This window comes from Vanacampus margaritifer, chromosome 19 (assembly GCF_051991255.1).
Source record: "Vanacampus margaritifer isolate UIUO_Vmar chromosome 19, RoL_Vmar_1.0, whole genome shotgun sequence".
Lineage (NCBI taxonomy): Eukaryota > Metazoa > Chordata > Actinopteri > Syngnathiformes > Syngnathidae > Vanacampus > Vanacampus margaritifer.
This window is the reverse complement of record NC_135450.1, coordinates 5,615,711-5,629,313: the sequence shown is the minus strand read 5'-3', so window position 1 is coordinate 5,629,313 and position 13,603 is coordinate 5,615,711. Positions and strand designations below refer to the sequence as shown.

General features: G+C 38.7%; 1 long non-coding RNA gene across 1 annotated transcript; it reads right to left on the bottom strand.

Moving 5' to 3' along the window:
- Positions 1-6,144: 6,144 nt before the first annotated feature.
- Positions 6,145-12,861, bottom strand: LOC144039179 (uncharacterized). Its single transcript, XR_013289380.1, has 2 exons — positions 12,043-12,861; positions 6,145-11,320 (listed from the first exon to the last, which is right to left on the bottom strand). It is a non-coding gene; the product is annotated as an uncharacterized LOC144039179 (long non-coding RNA).
- Positions 12,862-13,603: the final 742 nt, after the last annotated feature.

The following is a 13,603-nucleotide window of genomic DNA, read 5'->3' as shown; positions in this document are numbered from 1 at the left end:
AGCATAAGCATACAAATCAACAGAATTATCTCATGATTGCAATTAAATGAGCATGTAATAATTATAATCCAAGTAAATAGAGAAAGAGCAGTAGGTGTCCCGCATCATTGATTCACGTGTCATATTTCGAATATTTCCAGCGGTTTATCTATATATCTGCCAGTAGGAATCTGGCCAGGATCTATACACTTTTTTTGTTCCTTCCTTGGTCTGGTGTGTGCGTGTACCCTGCTTTTAATCTGCTTTCTTTCTTGAATTCAAATAAAATAGCAATCCATTAAACCTGTGAGGTTGTGCAGCCAGCCCCTTGTGTACAAACATCTTTTGAGCAATCTCCATGTAAGAATTTACAATTACCCGTACTACCGCTCCAAATAAGAGCAGTACTGATGTTTTCCGAATGGCTGCAAAATACAGCCAACTTGGAGCGGATTCATTGCCACGCACCTTCAGGTTGGTGCGCTTCAGCCCTTCAAGACAAATGATTTTTTTAGCAGGACATGTCACACTCATGGCTAGCAGAGTCAAGCGCAGTTCATCACTCGCATTTTGTGTCGTGTCTTTATGTTGCGGCACAAGAGGAGAAAAACTGCTGCAACCTCATTCTCTTTTTGTAGACCTGTCTGGAGATGTTTGAGAAAAAGATTACAAGGTGTGTGTCTTCTTATTAAATACAGGCACATAAATATAAAACATTTAAAGATATAAAGAAATACAGGGAGTCCTCGTCGTTTTGCCTTTTTTTTCGTTAATGTCTTACAGTAAACACACCATTTTAAAGTTATTTAAAGTTGTGTTGTTGTCATCTCCAGCAACGGATGTTCATCGAGCAGGTCGGCTCGCCATCAGGCGCGTCACATTTCCGTGTTTAATTTTGAATTAGCTACGCTCTGCCGTCCGTCAGCGATGAATGTCTGTGCGGAAACACAAAATATAATAATAATAATATCATATCTTCTGGGTATCGCTAATATGTTTTTAAAAATTACGGTACAGTATTTTGTTGTAAATATCGACTTTAAAGGTTAATTCCGACTTAAGTCAAAATTCGGGTTGCATCGCCAGCGTAGGAGCGGAACGTGGCCTAACTTTCATTTTAAAACAGAAAATCATCATTAATGATGTCAGATGTCGCATTTTAACAGGGACAGTTGCAATTTGAGCCTTGTGTCCCGAGTCTTCGGCAGATTTCGCCAGTCCATTGTTTTGTCACGCTTTTACGCAAGTCCAATCCCGGCATCCTGTTTGGGCCATGTGTATGTCAATCACATAGTTGTCAATAGAGATTCATACGACTAATCTCACTATGTGTAATCGCTAAGAGGTGTGTCTTCTCCTGCATTGCATCACTTTTTTCTTTTCTTTTTCTTTTTTTTTTCTGGAGAGCTCAGTATTGTTCATTTGGTAATTTTACCGATTTGACATGTCATCATCATTGCTCTCCTTTTTTTTTTTTTTTTGTATGTGGGTGAGTATGTGTATGTGCGTGTGTGCGTGCGTGCGTGAGTGTGTGTGTATTCATTAGTTCACCTAAAACCTATTAAAAAATCCCATACCGTTCACCTAAACCGAACGATTCCAGCCAGAGCCATGAGGCTGTCATTAGACCCGTGGGAAGGACCAAAGAAAAGAAAGGAAAGTGAAATCCAGCAACCACCAGACACCACCCACCAGGCCACCAACCAGAGTCCTTCACCAACCCCAGAGACATCTAAATTCCAACAAATCAGGGAGACCTCAATTCCTCCTCAGTTTTCTTTCCTTTCTTTTCTTTGGTCCTTCCTCGGGTCTCCTGACGGCCTCAGGACTCTGGCTGGAAGTGTTCGGTTTAGGTGAACGGTATGAGATTTTTTAATAGGTTTTAGGTGAACTAATGAATACAAACACACTCACACGCATGCACGCACACACACACACACATACACATACTCACCCACATACAAAATAAAAAATTATAAAAAAAAAAATAAAAAAGAGAGAGCAATGATGATGACATGTCAAATCGGTAAAATTACCGAATGAACAATACTGAGCTCTCCAGAAAAAAAAATAATAAAAAATAAAGAACCGCTCCCTGCTTCCATGTCTAAGAATCATGGGTAATGTAGTCCTACTAGCCTAAAGCCGCAGTCGCCTGTCAGACCCAATGCTGGACCGGCGTAAAACGGCACAGCCAGCTTCCAATAGCTGCCAAGAAAAATTTGGGGATGACGATTGGTTCATTGACTTGTTTAGTGCTGTTAAACTGCCAACCAAGATCACATTTAGCATTAGCTAAAGCAGTACCACAGTCACCATTACCAGATTGCCTGGCAATTGAATTAGTTATAAATAGTTCCTTGTGAGAATTTATAGTATATTTGATTTTCAGCGAAATTGTATCGTCCCGGATTTTAATTTTGAAATTGGTCACCCTATGTAAGGGGCATCTGAAACAAGCCGGATCTCTCCTGGACTTACAATAACATCAACCATTTTGATGATCAAAAAACTTGAAACAGCCCTGAATTGGACAAAAAGATTTTGTTGAAATTCTCAAATGATTCCTGGAAATAAAAGAAAAAAATTAAATGTAAAAAGTCCTTGTCCATTCAGAGTGTATATTAAGGCAACAATATAAACAAGCTTATGCAGACACATGCAAGGTCCAGCTTGAAGTGCCTTTCTTCCCAGCAGGCTCACAATAACCCAAACTCACACATACACACACCTTCCTGCCCCTCTATGTTGGTGTGAAACTCAATGGCCATTGGACAGACATCTCATCAGTTGCCTAGTGACGAGTGGCAGGTTGTTCATATAACTGCTTTGTTAAGTTGAGATGGAAAGGTCAGATTCAGGGTTCTGCCAAGTATTTTATCAAACCACGCAGCTGTGTGAGCTTTAGAAGGAGTGTGTCTTTGAGTTTTTACAGCATGTGAATCATCCACAAAAAAAACATGCTACCCTGACTATCCATGGATTTTGATCTTATCGCTTGTCTCGGAATAATGCAGGCTTCCTTCTTGATTAAATGTATTTGGGGATTAGCGGGAGTTACATTCAGAGTAAAGAGGTGTATGGGTGGAAAAAGAATTATCAGGGCAAGCAGCCCAGTACAGTGTGATTCTGTAGACTAAATCCCTCCAGGTCTGGACTTCTCCTTCATTGTCTGATTGAAGCAAACCTCTGTGGTTTAGAGGAGAGAAAAGCATTGAAAGTGAAAAAGCGCAGAGAGGATTTTGATGTCTGCAAAAGCTGCAGCTACAGCAGCTGTTAAAACACTGACAAAGATACTCTTGACAAGCTTTTAACGTCAAATCAACACATATCTGCTTTTTGGGTTCTGTGATGTAATGCTTTCATCTGACGTCGTGTGTTTGGAAGGCGTTCAGGTAGATGTGTTCGTTCACATAGAGTTAAAATATGTATGGTAAACCTTTCAAAGCCATGGTGATGCTTCATCAATTTTTCAGAACAAAAGCACCAGATTGGTCGCCATGGTAGCACTGAGCATAAGTGCAATGTCTGCAGAAATTGCGTGGGAATGTTGGAAGCTGAATGCTAATAGCTAAATGCTAAACTGAACGCTTATGAAGGAAATCAAAAGATCAATTATGTGGAAAATTACACATTTTTAATTGTAGTTAACTGACAAATGAATAAAAAGAAAACTCGAACTGCAATCTGAGGTCGGATTAAATGATTTCAAAGAATGTATAATCCATTTCTGATATGATAGTCAGTTGGTATCAAACCATTGAATGTACTAAAATGTCTACTAAGCGGTGTTTGAGCCAAGGTTCTCCGTGGTGGGAGGCAATTGCTCTAAGCACTGAGCTAACGTCAAGCTAAAGTCATGGCTAATGGCGTATTTATTTTGAAAAGAGTCATCTGATGAGGAAAGCCAACATGCATTTAATAATTTCTGTACATTTATAATCCATTTCCTGATATGATAGTCAGTTGGAGGTGGGATTCAAACCCGCGACCTTCTGCTTAATGGAAAATGCACTTTACCAAATGCACCACTGAGCAGTATCAGAGAGTTTTGTATGTTGTATGTATGGAAGTGGGCATGGAAAGTGGCACTTCGAAAAAGTTCTGTGTCAATCTCATTGAAAATGAATGAGGACAAGTTGATATTTAACATTAAATTGTGCCAATACTGTATTTATTTTCAAGTATGCCTCCTTCATATGGGTAGAAATTATATTTAAAACGGTCCAAATCCTATGATTTCAGCATATCAACAGTAATTGTTCAGAGATTTCTGTAGTCCATGAAAAAAGCAGGGCGGGGTTTAAAAAAAATCGAATAATCGATATTGAAACGATTTTCTTTTTGAGCATGATATTGATTTATAAAACCATGAATCAATTATTTTAATATTTTTTGCCCATAAATATATAAGAAATATTTTAAAGGCGGAGTTTTTATTTTATTTTTTTATTTTAGTGTTTTCTTGACATTTACTGTTCACATAAGTTTAAAAGTATTTTATTACATTTATGAAAGACCTGACTTATTGCACTTTAAGACAATTCCGAATCTTTTTAATTTTTATTTACAATTATTGAATTAAAATGACTGCGATTGGCTGGCAACCAGTTCAGGGTGTACCCCGCCTACTGCCCGTTGCCAGCTGAATCTTTGTGGATTATTTTTACCATGATATTTAATAAGACTTGATGTTCCATAATTAGTCAATATCGGTTTGAAGTGAATCAAATCGAATAAAAAAAAACAGAACTCTTGTGAATTGAAATTTTATTGATTTGAGGAAATTAGAATCAATACCCAGCCCTAGAAAAAAAGATCAAAATAGGACATTTGCAAACATCTGTTTTTACTTTGGAAAACTGACTGATCCGGTAACATAGTACAACATCAACCCCCCTTTTTTTTTATCACTACTGTATAGGAATACGAAGTACAAAAGACCAATCACTGGTATAATAAACAATAATCGGGGGGGCTGGGTTGGGGTGAAATATAATACACTATAATGCAAAATTTAATTGTATTGAATCAGTTTAGTCAATGGAATAATCGTTTCTAAAAGTATATATATATATATATCGGGGGCTTTCTAGCTGATAACTGACTGATAACTGATACTGATGACCTGCAGGAAAGGACCACACAGCCTAGGAACTGCTCCAAGAACGAGCCTCTACACGTGGTGCGGGTGCCCAAGGCAGTGAGCTAACCATCACCCGTTTCGAAAAATATTTGACCAATATTCTATTCTCCTCTGAATGCACTGATCAGCAAAATATTGGAGTGGGTTCATTCCAAAAGTGTCAAAATGTGAACATATTGGGCTAATGTCTATTTAGCATTTAGCTATCTTTAAAATGGCTGTTTTCTGAATTTTGTGTATGTCAAGTAGAAGAATTGCTAAATTTTTGCTGCTGTATGTCAAGCCTTCTCTGAACCTCAACTTAATGCTTGTGCGGCTGCGATGGGCTCTAAGAAGCAGTCAGGGCACAGTATGACAAGGAAACGAACATGCATTTTGACAGAAGCATTTTCAGCCACTCTTGTATCCAGAAGCAGACATGACTCGAGGGGGGGGGGGGGTGCTGTGAATTGCTAATTCCTCCACTCATGCTGCATCCAATCTGCCTGCTCCTGTGATGTTCATTTTGGATGGTGGGCTCTCACTGTGGGCAAGCGGAATAATTCAGACGTCAAGTGCGAGGGGTGGGGCAAAGTTTTATAGCTTGTGGTCTGATCACTTGATGTATTGTTTCCAAGTGATGTTTCTCTCAGGGTTCACGTCAGACGGATGAAAGTGTGTGATATATATATTTCTGTCCACTAATGACTCCCTTGACTGACACAATATCACAGGTGACAGACAGATTAAGGCTAGAACCAGACTGAAACACTTTAACAGGCACTCAGTCATCAAAGGGCTAGTATTAACTGCAGCACAGTTTAGTAACTACGACGGGCTAAATTAGCACAACTGAGCCAGCTGATTGCTTGTCGATCCATCCAATCCCACGGGAGACTTGACTTTCCCGAAGGAGAAGGCTCGTCTTTAGGGAAATGAACACAACATTTTTTTGTCATGAAGGTATTAGTTGATTACTATATTAAGTGTAATCTTTGCGTGTTCAAAAATAATTGAAAAATGAGATCTGATGAAGAAGCTTCTTTTGCAAAAGATTTATTTTAGGAGCTCCTAAAAGACACAAGACATGCTTACATTCAAAGGTGATGTTAAGCCTCGAGTGTGTCCATATGAAAAACACACAGTCGCTTTATAGAGGAAAAAAGCATACTCCTCCTCTGAGGCTGGACAAAGGGTTAGCAATTATAATAAACAGACAAGTGATTCATTGACATGTTTACTCCAGTTTCGTCCAGAGCCGGAAATATATGACTAGACAGGTACGACCCTGCGACCTAGACTCCCTAAGACCCACAGTGTTATCAACTTGAGAACATGCATGCCTCCCATGTGCATTCCTGTCTCACCAGCTGGAAGGGAGTGAAAAGTGTTATTCCTTACACTACAGTTATATGTCCAATATATTTCACACAAACATTATCAGTTAAATGGCATCTATATACTATAAGTAAATTCATAAACAGTAAAAATATGCATAGAAAATGTTAAATGTCTTCAGTCCCTCAATGAACAAACTATATTTGTTCAAAATAAGACATTAAATCCCTTAGAAATAGTCTAGAGAAAAATTCCAGCCGGATCTTCATCTGAAGTCGCCACCGCGGTCATAGCTTTAGAAGTTACAGATTCAACCATCATATAAGACGACTTGTTTTGTACATCTTGCTTTTCAATGGCTGTGGCAATAAGCCGCGTGCACAACGATCTTAAACAAGGAATACAGCAACAACCGCAAGTTGTCAAAAAAGCTGAAACCAAATTTTTATATCTTCCAAAAGCATCCATCCAGTTATCCAAATTGACGTATCGATACCGGACTGCTCTTTCATTTTTTTTTTAAGTGTTCGGAGTCCCTCAATGGCATTGGTTAAACTTCCATCCGGTGCAGTGTTATTAGGAATAAAAGTACAACATTGTTCTGCGAACATTGAACAAACACCACCCCTTTCTGCAAGTAACATATCAAGGGCTATACGATTCTGAAAAGCCATTAAAGATGTAGCTGACAACTGGCCGTGTACTGCTTCGAAACCTGATTGAGTCCAATTTCCTAGTCTTTGAACATTGTAATGTACATAATTAATCCTATCTACATTTTTGTTAATGGTACACCACCAGCAAATCAAAGATTCAAAACCTGAAGCCACCTGGTCCGCAATCTTATACTCATCTGGGACCCCGCGTGGCACTCCAATCGCATCTATGTATGTGGGAACATTTTGATCCTGCCAAGTGGATCTTTTGGCCCTCTGAAAAGAATGAGAAAAATTTGGTTGCCAAGTATTAACAATTTGCAGAAGGTTATCAACCGATGTAGGGAAAATATCTACTGGCAGAAGGAGGGTGATGAGAGCACAATATCCCTTCATATTCAGAGGTAACTTATCAAATATTCGGCTGTCCCCACACCACCACCAAATGTCAGCTCTGGACTGAGGCTGGAATTTACGACCCACATCTGTTGCTGAAATGCAGTGAGTGGTGTGGTTCAGTCTTCCCAATTGTTTCCCAGTACCTGACATTTTAATACATGAAAAACCACCATCCGCCACTTTATTTGAAAAAATAGGTTTAGTATCTTGCCAATCAACCAGTGGATAAACTTTATCCCATTTAGAGCATTTATCATTGGGGACAGTTTTATTCATTAGTTCCATTACACATTTATCCTCTATTTTAACAGGAATCACCCTCAATAAAGGTCTTGGGCCCACACATACTCACAATCATTTATTTTTGAAGGAACTTCTGGTTAGTTATCTGTTAGCTTAGAGAATGTAGACACTATCTCTTTAATTACCGGGGGCCTCTCAACGAGTGACTTCCCAGCGGAACATTAGGGGCGGGAAACAGCCTGTTTTTATGACCCTCAAAAGGAGTCCAACCTTTTTATATCTTATGAAGTTTTTGTTTTTTCAAATGGGTTCGTCTAATCCAATATTCCTAAGAAGCCCTTATAATAGTAGATAATGATTAATCAAATATTTTACCATGATATTTACTGTTGTAGATTTAGCATAAATGTACTTTTATCATACATCAAATTTCTGTATTTTTTACGCTGTTTTTTATTATAGCAGTGTAAATCATTTAAAAACAACATCATCTTAACCCAAAACTGCTCATGTCCGGCCGGGCCATAAACAGTCTGAGAAGAGATTTATATATATTTATACCTTTTAATAAACACTGCAGTCCTACAGTTCATTTTTACAACTTGTCTCATAAAATAATGTCCACCAGGTGTCCCAATGTTCCTTCCACACCTAAATGGCAAATTCCATGGGCTCTAGAAATTATACTTTTCAATTGTTTCTGAAATTGAATATACTTACCTTATTTTCCGCTATTCTGGTTGTCTTTTGTCATCTTTGTAGAACTTACTTCCCTCCAAGTCAAATCCTCCAATTCTCCGCTCCATTCTTTGCCTGTAAATTCCTCACACCAAACTTCATTCTCACATCAGACTTCCTTTTGATACACCGACAGACCAGTCATTCTCACATCAGACAGACCAATCATTCTCACATCAGACTTCCTTTTCAACAAACTCAGACAGACCAATCATTCCCCCATCTGATAAAGATCAATTTTGATCATTTCAGACCTGAATGTGAAAACTGCAGCCGCTTCCAAATTGCTGCTTCAAAGAGGAAAAACAGACACCTTGTGTCCTGTAGATTAAAAACAACCAAATTGTGACAATTTGGCCAACACCAGAACTATAAAAAGATCTCCAGCTGAGCTAGCCATGAGCCATAAAAAAAAACCTTTGAGGCAAGAGTTTGTAATATAAATTTGAATCCTGTTCAGGTAACTTAAAGTGGAAAAAACAACTCAAGCAGATGTAAATTAAGATACTACAGCGGAGGACTTTTAGGGTCAGGAAGAGAAGAATTATTATTATTATTATTTTTTTTTAAACAACCCCATTAATCTATTGCAGGTCACAAATCTTCCAAATATCTGCCATCTCAACTAGTAAAAGAAACGAGTTATAATCAGAAAAACAAAACCCCTACTTTAAACCAACCAAAAAGTATTCTTAAAATGCCAACTAACCTCACCTCTTCTACAGAGTAGTGGGGGCTTGTAAAAACACAGCAGGGAACTTTGCCTTTGTGCATTCCCCGTGGAATCCAAAGATCAGTGCTGTTGAGCTTAATCAAAATTAAAAATTTAACCAGCAAATTCGCCGTAAGTGTTCCATATCTGAGTCCAATCCAGAAGCTAAAATTTAAAAGGAAAATGGGCAAAAAATTAGAAGACCAAATTCAACAAGCATCAAACAACGGAAAATATAGTATTAAAGATTAGAATAAATTTTATACTACCCTAATTCACATAAGCCGTTCTCAACTTCCGAAACTGCGTTGCTATAGATCACATCTCCTTTACCGACACAGTACAGAGTGCAAACTGTACTCAAAACAGACCAAAATATGACTCAAAGGCCGATCTCAGATGACTCGAACTTTGAGTCCACACTGGAGTTCATATTCCTTTCTGTCCTTGTTGATAGCAGTTTATGCAGGGCAAAGTTCAAAGCAGGCCTTAGCTGTCACTGGAGACCGCTGACAGTTTCATCAGGACGGCTGTGATGAGAGTTTGAGATGTCTGCTCAAAGAGTTGATGGACATTTTGCTCAGATAATTCATAAGAGTCATTGAACAGTCTCATGGCGAGCGGATTTGCAGTATACCATCCTTTTCGCAGTCCGTGTGATCACTTCCCCCCCCGAAAGTGACCATTGTTCAGTTCGCCGTCCACTCTGTGCCCAACAGCCAGGTTATTCCAGCACGTTGGAGACACCCAAGAACAACACCTCTCGTCAAAGATTGAACCTGCCTGAAACATTTATACACTCGGAACAGACAGAGGGAGATGAGATCATAGCAAGAGATTTATATGCTTGTTATAATTAAAAAAAATAATAATTTTCTCAAAAAATATGTATTTTGTAGTTTCATCTAAATATGTTCTACATTATAGCAAGTAGTATTACTATATTTACGCATATGTCTACCATAGACTCCTTCTTCATTACATGTTACCTTAAATTATGCCTCCACATGGAGGGAAGTCTCAAATTCCAGGATTTCTCAGACTTCTAGAATGGGACTCAGATAAGGACAAAGGTTAAATCATTTTCACACCTACGAATGAGTTATCAGAGATGCAGGGGAAATATAAAATCAAAAATGAAAAGTCTATTTCAATTAAAATTTGGTTTTATTACTTATTCAACTATAAAAACACAGACCAGATTTAAAAATAATAATAATAATAATAATATGGATAGTGGCCTGTAGTTATCATCTAGACCTCTTTATCTTTCCGCATTCTTCTCTTACCTAGAAAAAAGAAAAAAAACTCCCATTACAGAACACATTGCCCTCTGACTCCTATTTTCCACACAAATCCCCCTCCTCTCTTCCAAGACACAGGGAAGGAGCAGAAAAAAGGGGAAGGGAAAATCACATTCAAAACCTATTTTTTTTTCTACATTCCTATACGAAAAACAAACGCCATTATCACACCAGTCTTTTCTACTCAAAAACAACACCAAACATACAGTTAAAGATTTTAAAGAAAAACAAATGAAATATCCATCCACACAACAGGAACAATTTGATTTTGCCTTAGACGACCCCTGCTATTCACACACACAACAGACTACAAGTCTCCAAAATGGAGACAATGGGAGAGAGGACTAAACTTATCACACCCCCTTTCATTTTTCTTTAGTTTAATTTAATTTTAACAGACAACAGTACAAATCACCACCTTCTTAAAACAGCAGCTCACGGCCCCCATCCTCACAGACCTTTAGTCCCTAATCAAGCGTGGGGGGAAGAGCTTTAAAAATTGTCACAGACAAAGGCAGAATTCTCCCCTACTTTCAAAATATGCAGATTTCCTGCTTACCATTCTTTTTCACCCTTTTTTGAGGACAAAGAATTTTGGAGGGAAAAAATTACTTTCCACCCATCTTTTCTTTCTTTCCTACACTTAAAAATCACTGTCTCAAACAAACTTACACTTCCATTCACTTAACTTCTGCACTTTCCTCATCTCCACAAAGGCAGTGAGGAGAAACAGACCAAACGGCCATTTTGATTTCTAAAATCTCGCTAGAACATCACACAACACACCTTTCCCATTGTCAGAGTCACACAAACAGTCACAAACTCCCTGCAGGCACACAAACAAGGAAAAAAAATCACACAATCCACACATTTCTTATTCCCAATTAGAGATTCAGTTAACTTCCAAACCACCCGGATAGCCCCCACTTTCCTTATCTAGGTCTCATTCGATTACTCAACAATTCTCTCAACTATTTCAAACTTTTGGGGCACATACGCACACACATACCAACTAGAAAAATTCCCATTATAATCACACAATTGACCCTAGTCATTTTATAACAAAAAAAAACATTCTCTCCTAATCACACAAGTCACACATGCTCCAGATTAGTACGCCATCTAGAACCAATAGACTGTGCAATCTCCGCATGGCGAGCCAATTCCAATCCAAAAATGTTTTGCCTTATTTAATCTATTTTCCGGGTCATGTCTCATTTCCAACAATTTTAAATTGGCGGAGATTTTAGCCTAGCATTCGCCATGCGTTCATCTAACACGTTGTCGTTAGCCGAGCCGTGGCTAGCGGACTCGCTCAACACAGCTTTACGAGCAACTTTCACAGAGCTACCCAACGCAAGCATTCTAGCGTTAACCAACATTTGGTCCACGACCTGACATTGTCGTCTCACTTTTTTCCATTTAAAGAAAATATAGATGTGTCTTTCACGGAGTCAATCAGCATTTGGCGCTGTTTTACACAAGCAACTTCTACAGACTTCATTAATGCAATCAGACATGTCTCAGATTTTAACGGTGGGAACCAACCTTTATCACAATTAGTCCGCATCCATTCATTTAAAAGATTTTTCATCTTACGCCGTCGCCGTGGTGGCAGCGCTTCAGCCATGACGAGTGTTGCGGCCGTGACTTGTTCGCTTAGCGACAAGCTTTGAGTATGGACCGGAAGTTTACGCAAATCAAACCACCCTGAGTCTCGGTCAAAAATGTCGTCCATTATATGTAGTAATTTAGTCGTTTATAATATTTATAAAGTCAGTGACGTCTCACTTATGATACTACAATACAACAGATCAAAACTATTCTCATTAATCCCCCCAAAAAATTATTATATATATATATTTTTTTTTAGAAAAATAAAAGAAAAAGGAAAAACGAAACAGAAATCAAATATCTTTTTGCGCGACTTAATAAATACTTATCCGGATCTTCGCGGGCGGCTTCTTCACAGCTCTCGCTTCCAATGTGAATGACATCACACGAGCGGCTTAATTCATAGCTCTCGCTTCCAATGTGAATATCACACGAGCGGCTTAATTTGACACAACACACACACCCCGCGGAATTATGTCCCACGGTTTTTAATAACCCACAGCACACACACCGTGTAATAATACCACACGGGCGGCTTATCCTCTCCGCTCACTCCGAAAAATTATTCGGAGGGCTTATTCATACCAAAATAAAAATAAAAACAAGACAGCCTATTCCACCGCGGAACCAATCTCATATGCCGTTTCCGAACGGCGGAGCGCTCCCACTTGACGTCACTTCCGTATTCAACGGGCCAACCCATGCATGGTTCAATGTCGTAGTAATTGTCATAATCGAGGACTTTCGCGTCCCTCCGTAACCAATACGACTCTAAAACCCCCCTAACTTGTTCACAGATCTCAAATACAATTTGGTACGGACGTAATGCAGCTCTGAGTAATCCCAAACAAACAGAATTTCTCTACGTGGATAATTTGTCCACTCACCTTGTTAATATTTGCGCATTTAGAAATTCAGTTGTCCAAGATCATCACAGCTGTTGCAAAAACGTCCCAATTTGTCGCCGTCGAGGGTCACCAATTGAAGGTATTAGTTGATTACTATATTAAGTGTAATCTTTGCGTGTTCAAAAATAATTGAAAAATGAGATCTGATGAAGAAGCTTCTTTTGCAAAAGATTTATTTTAGGAGCTCCTAAAAGACACAAGACATGCTTACATTCAAAGGTGATGTTAAGCCTCGAGTGTGTCCATATGAAAAACACACAGTCGCTTTATAGAGGAAAAAAGCATACTCCTCCTCTGAGGCTGGACAAAGGGTTAGCAATTATAATAAACAGACAAGTGATTCATTGACATGTTTACTCCAGTTTCGTCCAGAGCCGGAAATATATGACTAGACAGGTACGACCCTGCGACCTAGACTCCCTAAGACCCACAGTGTTATCAACTTGAGAACATGCATGCCTCCCATGTGCATTCCTGTCTCACCAGCTGGAAGGGAGTGAAAAGTGTTATTCCTTACACTACAGTTATATGTCCAATATATTTCACACAAACATTATCAGTTAAATGGCATCTATATACTATAAGTA